This window comes from Onychostoma macrolepis, chromosome 12, assembly GCF_012432095.1.
Source record: "Onychostoma macrolepis isolate SWU-2019 chromosome 12, ASM1243209v1, whole genome shotgun sequence".
Classification (NCBI taxonomy): domain Eukaryota; kingdom Metazoa; phylum Chordata; class Actinopteri; order Cypriniformes; family Cyprinidae; genus Onychostoma; species Onychostoma macrolepis.
This window is the reverse complement of record NC_081166.1, coordinates 25,356,109-25,365,674: the sequence shown is the minus strand read 5'-3', so window position 1 is coordinate 25,365,674 and position 9,566 is coordinate 25,356,109. Positions and strand designations below refer to the sequence as shown.

Sequence of the window (9,566 nt, the reverse complement as noted above, 5' to 3'; positions counted from 1 at the left end):
TTTGTATAGTTTGTATTTTTTAATTTGTATAGGTACTTTTTATAGATAGTATATTTATAGTCAAAATCTATCAGTAGGATAGTTGTGTATAGGTTTATATTGTCTTACTCCATTGTTGTATGCCTGTATTTATGTAGCACCGTGGTCCTGTGAGGCACGACATTTCGTTCCACTGTATGCCCCGCATGTAGCGGAATGACAATAAAGCTCAACTTGACTTGACTTGACTTGACTTGATCAGCTCAAGACAAAGTAATTGTATGTTCATAATCATGGTTTTTCAAAGATCATTAACCTCATTACAATGAAGCCCAATTGTTCAGGAAATCAGAAATAAATATACTTCATGTTGCAAATAAAAGAATGTTAATGTTAACTAATTTTTTTATTTTTTTTTTCTGCCAATGCATGTGTCAAAAACATGACTGGTACAGACAAATAACGTTAATTAAATACAAATCTTACCTGAAGTCACAGTGAGGTTCGAAGCTGATAAAAATAAGAACATGCTGCTTTATGCCATGGTCTGTCTGAATACTGGATTCTGATTGGCTGGCAGGTGTTGAACTGCACAGGTAGTTCCAGGTCAGTTGAATCACGTTCTATATTAATGTGCTTCCTATAAAGATAGGTAACCATAGTAACATACAGTTGAATAGTAATACAGACGAACATAACCGTCATTTTTATCGTTCCGGTGAAATGTTGCAGCACAAATATTATTAACATCTTTAATATGTGAATGCTGGTAAATGACCATGGCATAAACGGGATAATCAACGGCTAGCTGTGCATTAAACGATTTGAATGCACTCCGCTGCGCGTCCGGTGGTTCTTCGCCTCCACGTCATGCATTCAAATCGTTTAATGCACAGCTAGCCATTGATTATCCATTCCCTTACATATTTTCTAATTCATTTCATAATTCCCCCAAAACAATTTGAATTCTGCCATCACTCACCCTTAAGATGCTCCAAACCATCTAAGACTTTCGTTCATCTTCGAAAGAAAAGCGGAGATATTATAATGAAATCTGAGAGATTTATGCTCCTCCGATGAAAAGATTCATCAAAGATGTTCACGTTTCAAAAAGTTCATCGCAAAAAAACATCGCCAAAGTAATCCATATGAATTGCGTGGTTTCCTCCAAGCACCCTAAAGATACACGATGGCTCTATATAATATAAAACTGTTTAAATTTAGACTTATATTCACATTCAAGGGACATTTGCACGCACATCATATTTGATTTACGAAGCTCTCTGCTGCGAGCTCATACGAACCAATCAGAGCCGTTCAATGGCTCTGGAACCAATCAGGTTTAGTCTGTGTTGTTTGAATTTAAACACAAATAAACGTGTTTTTTTTTTTTTTTCTCATTTCAGATATGATGTTGAAATCCTCGTGGGAATTTCAGAAAAGTATATTAGAAAATAAAGGCTTGAACAAGTTTATAAACACCTAGCTTATTACAATTAATGTATCATGTTACAGACTACCCAGGTGAAAAAGACGTAGTATTAAATGTATTAAAAATATACTTGAAATTCAAGTAGTATGTTTATAATACATTTGTATTCCCAACATGCTTATTTGAAGTGCATTAAAAATATACTGAATTGCATTTTAATATATTTCTAAAAAGTATACTAGAAGTACTTTTGTATTAAATATATGCTTAGTTATACTTCTAAGAAATATGCTAAACAGAAGCATACTTTTAATGTGTTTATAAAAAGTATACTAGAAATAATTTGGTAATAAATATATGCTTAATTACACTTTTAAGGAATATGCTAAACACAAGCACACTATTACTATATTTCTAAAAAGTATAGTAGAAATACTATGTTAATAAATATATTCTTAGTTACACTTTTAAGGAATATACTAAACACAAGCATACTTTTAGTGACGTTTTAGTGTATTTGCAAAAAACACACTTATGTTACTCTTACTGAAAATATATTTTATGTGTACTTTGTGTAAGAACATAACAAAATGATTACACTTTTAGTAGGTTTTTAATGTACTTTATATTGCAGTAGGCCTACACATGGTTATATTTTAAATATTTATGTATTTATAATTTTAATATTTGGAAAAGTACGATATTTTGAAAAACATTTTTTACATTTACAATGTACAAACCTTTGTCAAATATTATTAACCATTGCAGTATTTAAAATATGTTGTTTAATATGGGTTATGCTACTTATGGTTGTTGTTCATTACATGATACATTAATTGTAATAAGCTAGGTGTTTATAAACTTGTTCAAGTTTCACGCCTTTATTTTCTAATATATATTTCTGAAATTCCCACAAGGATTTCAACATCATATCTGAAATGAGAAAAAAAAAAAAAAAACGTTTATTTGTGTTTAAATTCAAACAACACAGACTGATTGGTTCCAGAGCCATTGAATGGCTCTGATTGGTTCGTATGATAATGAGCTCGCAGCAGAGAGCTTTGTAAATCAAATATGATGTGCGTGCAAATGTCCCTTGAATGTGAATATAAGTCTAAATTTAAACAGTGTTATATTATATAGAGCGATCGTGTCTCTTTAGGGCAAACCACGCAATGCATATGGATTACTTTGGCGATGTTTTTTTTTGCGATTAACTTTTTGAAACGTGAACATCTTTGATGAATCTTTTCATCGGAGGGACATACATCTCTCAGATTTCATTAAAATATCTCCGCTTTTCTTTCGAAGATGAACGAAGGTTTGGAGCATAAGGGTGAGTGATGGCAGAATTCAAATTGTTTTGGGGGAACTATGAAATTAATTAGAAAATATGTAAGGGATAATCAACGGCTAGCTGTGCATTAAACGATTTGAATGCACGACTTGGAGGCGAAGAACCGCCCGACGCGCAGCGGAGTGCATTCAAATCATTTAATGCACAGCTAGCCGTTGATTATCCCGTTTATGCCATGGTCATTTACCAGCATTCACATATTAAATATGTTAATAATATTTGTGCTGCAGTATTTGACCGGAACGATAAAAATGACGGTTATTTTCGTCTGTATTACTATTCAACTGTAACTGTATGTTACTATGGTTACCAATGTTTATAGGAAGCGCATTAATATAGAACGTGATTAAACTGACCTGGAACTACATGCGGTTCAACGAATTTAAAGGAACACTCCACTTTTTTTGGAAATAGGCTCATTCTCCAACTCCCCCAGAGTTAATAAGTTGAGTTTTACCGTTTTTGAATCCATTCAGCTGATCTCTGGATCTGGCGATAGCACTTTTAGCATAGCTTAGCATAGATCATTGAATCCGATTAGACCACTACCCAGATAGCAAAATTTGTCTGGCCCACCTCTGGGCCACAACCTTGCTTCACTTCTGGCCCAGTTCTGGCTGGGTCCCCGGCCCAAAATTGGCACACACACTGAAAACCGACTCAAACAATTTCCTCTGGCCCAGATGCGGCCCACGCCCTGTAAAATGACTCTTATTTATTGACGTGGCCCAGATCTGGCCCGCATACTGTAGAGTTACTTCTATTATTTTATGTGGCCCAGGTCTGGCCCAGACACTTTAAACCAGATCTGGCTGAGATTCGGCTTGGTCCCCGGGCCGAATGTGGTCCAGAAACTGCTAAATGTAATTCAGCAGTGAAACACAAATACAACCATTTAAAAACATTAAAAAGGCTTTAATTATAAAATTACCAAATACTTTAAATATATATGAACAAATGCAATACAGTATAAACATTCACACTTTTTAAACCACAAAGTAACAAGTAAATTATATTTACTGCATATATATATATATATATATATATATATGTATGAAGAGTTCATTTGCAGAAAGATAACTTCGTTTTTAATTTTAAAAAATCATGTTTTTTCATTGTGCATTGCAATTAATCTCAATCAAACTGCATTCAGGTTATTTTGATTAGGTAAAGAATAACTAATAAATACTAGCTAACTAACACAATAAAACAAAAACATGATAACAAAAAACATGATTTTTAAAAATATTTTAAAACGGAGTTATCTGTTTTGCAAATAAACTCTTCATATATAAAACATTGTGTGTCATAATTCAGTTCAATTCTTATCAAATGGTGTCAGTCAAGACAAGTCAATAATATTGCTGAATATTAGGTGTCTTCAACCAAGCAAGACAAAAGGCAACAGTGACAAGAAACCCAAACAAGACCCGGCTCAGTCAGGAAACAGTCTCCTCTGGCCAAACGAATGAACGTGGTGTGATTATTCCAGGCTGCATCACAAGTCAGATTGTGGATTGATATCATTCAGAATATTTCATCCAACTTCTTCTGCATGAAGTAATATCACGCCAGCAGGTGAAGCTGGTAAAAAGGGTCTGCGCAGAGGGCTTGTCTGGTTCTCGTAGTCTTTGCTGAGGATCTGTGCTGGGGCCATCAATGAGGTCTTCACAGAGATCTGTCATGGTCTCCGCTGACAGTCAGGGATGTGTTGTGGTCGTTCCTGGGTGCAGGTCCACCATCTGGTCTGGATACCGACTGGATCAGCTAATTACTGTAACCTAGGGATAAGGGTGAGACAGTATATAAGCAACTAATATAAGCAATGATGTCATTCTTCTTAAAAATTAACATGTACATTAGATATTGTAGGAAGTGTTGCTGCTTACCCTAATTGGTGCAGCATAAAGATCCTTTAAGAGATTTGAATTATAGAAATGTGATAGTGTGTCGTGTATGGAAGGTTAAAGAGATGGTTCTTTTAAACTCACAGAGTGTGTCTGCCTCCTGAAGTCCACCCTTCAGCTGGAGCCACCTCTTCATAGTCCCCTTGACCTCCATTTCAGCAGCATTAGCTTGAAAGTTTTTCCAAATTGCAGCCTTGAAATATGTACAAATATATATTGTAAGATAATTATTTAATCTTAAGCATTACAGCTTTTACAATCATTAGGACCAGAGCCAGAATTCGCACCTTATATGTTTGATGAATGTTCATGCAGCAGCTCAGAATTTCTGTAAAAAAAATTAAATGAATAAGTGTCAGATTGCATATAACGTTATATAGTGTTCAGATTAAACTTTTAAGTTTGTTTGCTCATAATAATCCCCACCAGAGTAAAATAAGTATGATTTTTAATCACATCATACGGCATATCTATGCTTCAAAGTTTTCATTCACTCTAAAACTGAACCTGCTCAAGTGCAGCAGACAGATTAGGCCTTCATTCAGGAACAAAAGATGATGCACTTACATTTTACGGCTCCCTCTTACGTATCTATAGTGTTTTTCTCTGTCAGAGCTTCCCACACGGCATGTTACCACAAAATAAATATTATTATTAAATTCAGATTGCACGTATTGAATTGTTTTAGCAGGTGTAATGCTACAACAGCGTGCTCAGTTTGAGTCACAAACAAATGACTCATTTGAGCGGTTAAGTGAATCGAATCAGAGAGTCACTCGTATGATGTTTATGGCGCCTCCAGCGCGGTCCGACTCCTTTGATTCAATAGCAATCACTCGTTGAAAAAGACGAATCGAATGAACTCTAGCAAACAAAATAGAATTTAACTCATTAAAATGTAATTACTTAACATGATCGTGCACTGGATACAGCTCATTGGTTTTTCATATTAAAAAAAGTACATATTGTTTTCCTAAAGAGACCGCGCCTGACAGTTAGGCCTAACGTTACTCATCAACACTCAATCCGGGACCGAACGGTTTTTAACGCTGTTACCTAACAGAACCATCTAAAAACTATACTCTTCGTGGCATTTAAATATCAAACAACACTAGATTGATCATTAAATAACTTAACTTACCTTTTTGCAGCTGAAGTATTCCTCTTGAGAACTGTGTCCGCCGAAATCTTCTCAGGATTAACCGCCGAATCTCTCTCTCAGGCGGCTGATCTCCTTCATTCTAGCAGCGGCCGCCGGAGACAAAACCAGCTCGGGCCGAAGGTAGATACACACAACTACACCGAGTGCGGACCTGCCGCACGTACAACAGCTTTCAGCCGAGATCGGCCCAGAGAGAAAAAGCGTCTGTCAGCCAGAAGTGTTTTGTAGAGTCGGCGTGGCTCTGGCCCATTATCTTCTCACCGACGTCGTGACTGAGCCGACAGTGCCGCATTTCAGCCAGAATCGGCCCGAGTGTGCTTGCTATGTGGGTAGCATCACGTTCAAAAATGACCAAAGAGTTTCGTTAGTTTTCCTATTTAAAACTTGACTCTTCTGTAGTTATATCGTGTACTAAGACCGGCGGAAAATGAAAAGTTGCGATTTTCTAGTCCGATTTGACTAGGAACTATACTCTCATTCCGGCGTAATAATCAAGGAACTTTGCTGCCATAACATGGCCGCAGCAGGCGCAGTGATATTACGCAGCTAGGAAGTAGTCCCCAGCTAGGTACCTAGTTATAATATAGCTGGGGACTACTTTCAGGCGCTGCGTAATATCACTGCGCCTGCTTCCGCAGCAAAGTTCCTTGATTATTACGCCGGAATGAGAGTATAGTTCCTAGTCAAATCGGACTAGAAAATCGCAACTTTTCATTTTCCTACCGGTCTTAGTACTATATAACTACAGAAGAGTCAAGTTTTAAATAGGAAAACTATCGAAACTCTTTGGTCATTTTTGAACGCGATGCTACTGGTCTAATCAGATTCAATGATCTATGCTAAGCTATGCTAAAAGTGCTATCGCCAGACCCGGAGATCGGCTGAATGGATTCAAAAACGGTAAAACTCAACTTATTAACTCTGGGGGAGTTGGAGAATGAGCCTATTTCCAAAAAAAGTGGAGTGTTCCTTTAATAAACACCTGCCAGCCAATCAGAATCCAGTATTCAGACAGACCATGGCATAAAGCGGTATGTTCTTATTTTTACGAGCTTCTGCGAGCGTGTATGGCGTCTGGCTTCAGAACCTCACTGTGACTTCAGGTAAGATTTGTATTTAATTAACGTTATTTGTCTGTACTAGTCGTGTTTTTGACAGATGCATTGGCAGAAAAAAATTAAATAAAATTAGTTAACATTAACATTCTTTTATTTGCAACATGAAGTATATTTATTTCTGATTTCCTGAACAATTTGGCTTCATTGTAATGAGGTTAATGATCTTTGAAAAACCATGATTATGAACACAATTACTTTGTCTTGAGCTGATCAGCAAACTGTGGTAGTGTTGGTTGATTGGTGTCTATATTTGTTCAAGCTTGACAACCTTATGACTTTATTTTCTAATATATATATTTCTCATTACAGATAAGAACAAAGATTAAATTGTAAGAAGGGTTGCTTATAAAAGGATACAGTACATCTGAAACTGCTGAGACTGGTAAGGTTTTTGACTATATTTCCGACCAGGTACATTGTTCTGTCATTCTTAAATAGAAAACAAATCATCAATCATCATTGGCTTTTTTTGTGTGTGTGCGTGTGAGAAATATTAACATTTGTTGTTTTTCAGATCAGCTGCTATAGAAGACAAAATTAAATCTGAGTGCAGAGACAAGCAAAGGAATAGTAAGTATATTTTAATGTCGTAACTCCTCTGTTATAGAGATTTTTGAATCAGGCCTAATAGAGGGGGATTCGGTCAATCTTGGAAGAAAAACGTTAGCAATGTGTCCAATTCCAGGTGGCTAATTTGTGCTTCTTTTCAGTCATTCATGTAAAAATCTGTTATCTAATTTTGTTTCTGTTTTGTTTTTTTTCTAAAGCTGCAAGACACTACTGACTAGGCTGTGCCCAGGTCTCCGGAACCTGCGACGACGCTCAGCTCCATTGGTCCTTAGTCTGCGGCTTCGGATCCACCAGCTCTGTCTCCATCGGTCGGCCCCCAGATGTTGGCAGCCACACCATCTACATCTTGGCTCCTCCCTCCCTCGACTCCGCCGTGTGTTGTCAGCACTGGGATGCTCTGGGTCTGTGCCATGTGCCAAACACCATCTAAGCCGCCAGGGCATCATCGTCATCCTCTCATCACCATCCCTACACCATCTCCTTGTCCACCTCCAAAACCCCTCCATCCCTCCCTATTCTGTTGCTTGAACTTTATCTTCTTCAGTCTTTGCACACACATCTATTCACTTTACATGTTTTTTTTTCTTCAGAAAATTGCATTGTAATTTTTATTTATTCATTGATGTAAAATTCTTTACTTTTCAGTGATACAGGTATAACTGAAATGTTCTACAAATGGATAAGATGGCTCTTCCATAGTATTTCAGTCTATTTTTCATTTATGTTTTTTGTATAATGTTTTAAAATGTACTTGAGTATGTTTGTAGTAACACAAAAATACTATAAACATACTTGTATTTCAAGTGCATTTTTAATACATTTAATAGTATGTTTTTTTTTTTTTTTTCACCAAAGTATATATGCTGCTGTACTTTTTTTAATGTACTTCATGAATATTTGTAATGTACACAATATATAATACATTAAAGTTTTCTAAATATCAAAGTGTACGTGTGTGTATATATTGAAAAATATAATACTAATAAATATAATATAATATACTAATAGTGTAATGCTAATGCATTTCTAATAAGCTGAAATACAATTGAAATGTACTTGAAGCACATTAAAACGATGCTTCAAATATACTCTACCTGTAGTTCATGAAGTATTAAAAGTACATTTTAATGTATTTTTAAAAATACACTTAAATTGCACTAAATATACTTAAAGTGGTTCCAATTTAACACAATTTCAATATATTAAATAGATTACAAATAGATTAAAATTGAACTTAAGCATATCTTGAAATACACTTAATATACTTAAAGTTGTTTCAAAATAATACATTTAATATGCAATTAGTACAGTATAATATAAATATATTAAGAGTGTCTGAAAAATCACAATTTAAATATATTTCTTTTTCACCTGGGTAATCAACCAAAGTAGCATATTAAACAACATATTTTAAATACTGCAATGGTTAATAATATTTGACAAAGGTTTGTACATTGTAAATGTAAAAAATATTTTTCAAAATATCGTACTTTTCCAAATATTAAAATTATAAATACATATTTAAAATATAACCATGTGTAGGCCTACTGCAATATAAAGTGCATTAAAAACCTACTAAAAGTGTAATCATTTTATGTTCTTACACAAAGTACACACAAAATATATTTTAAGTAAGAGTAACATAAGTGTGTTTTTTGTAAATACACTAAAACGTCACCAAAAGTATGCTTGTGTTTAGTATATTCCTTAAAAGTGTAATTAAGAATATATTTATTAACATAGTATTTCTACTATACTTTTTAGAAATATAGTAATAGTGTGCTTGTGTTTAGCATATTCCTTAAAAGTGTAATTAAGCATATATTTATTACCAAAGTATTTCTAGTATACTTTTTATGAACACATTAAAAGTAGGCTTCTGTTTAGCATATTTCTTAGAAGTATAACTAAGCATATATTTAATACAAAAGTACTTCTAGTATACTTTTTAGAAATATATTAAAATGCAATTCAGTATATTTTTAATGCACTTGAAATAAGCATGTTGGGAATACAAATGTATTATAAACATACTACTTGA

At 34.7% G+C, this 9,566-nt stretch overlaps 1 long non-coding RNA gene across 1 annotated transcript; it reads left to right on the top strand.

The window, feature by feature from the left end:
- The first annotated feature begins 7,150 nt into the window (after window positions 1–7,150).
- On the top strand, window positions 7,151–8,173 carry LOC131550572 (uncharacterized). The gene is made up of 3 exons (XR_009273586.1): window positions 7,151–7,337; window positions 7,470–7,525; window positions 7,723–8,173. It is a non-coding gene; the product is annotated as an uncharacterized LOC131550572 (long non-coding RNA).
- Window positions 8,174–9,566: the final 1,393 nt, after the last annotated feature.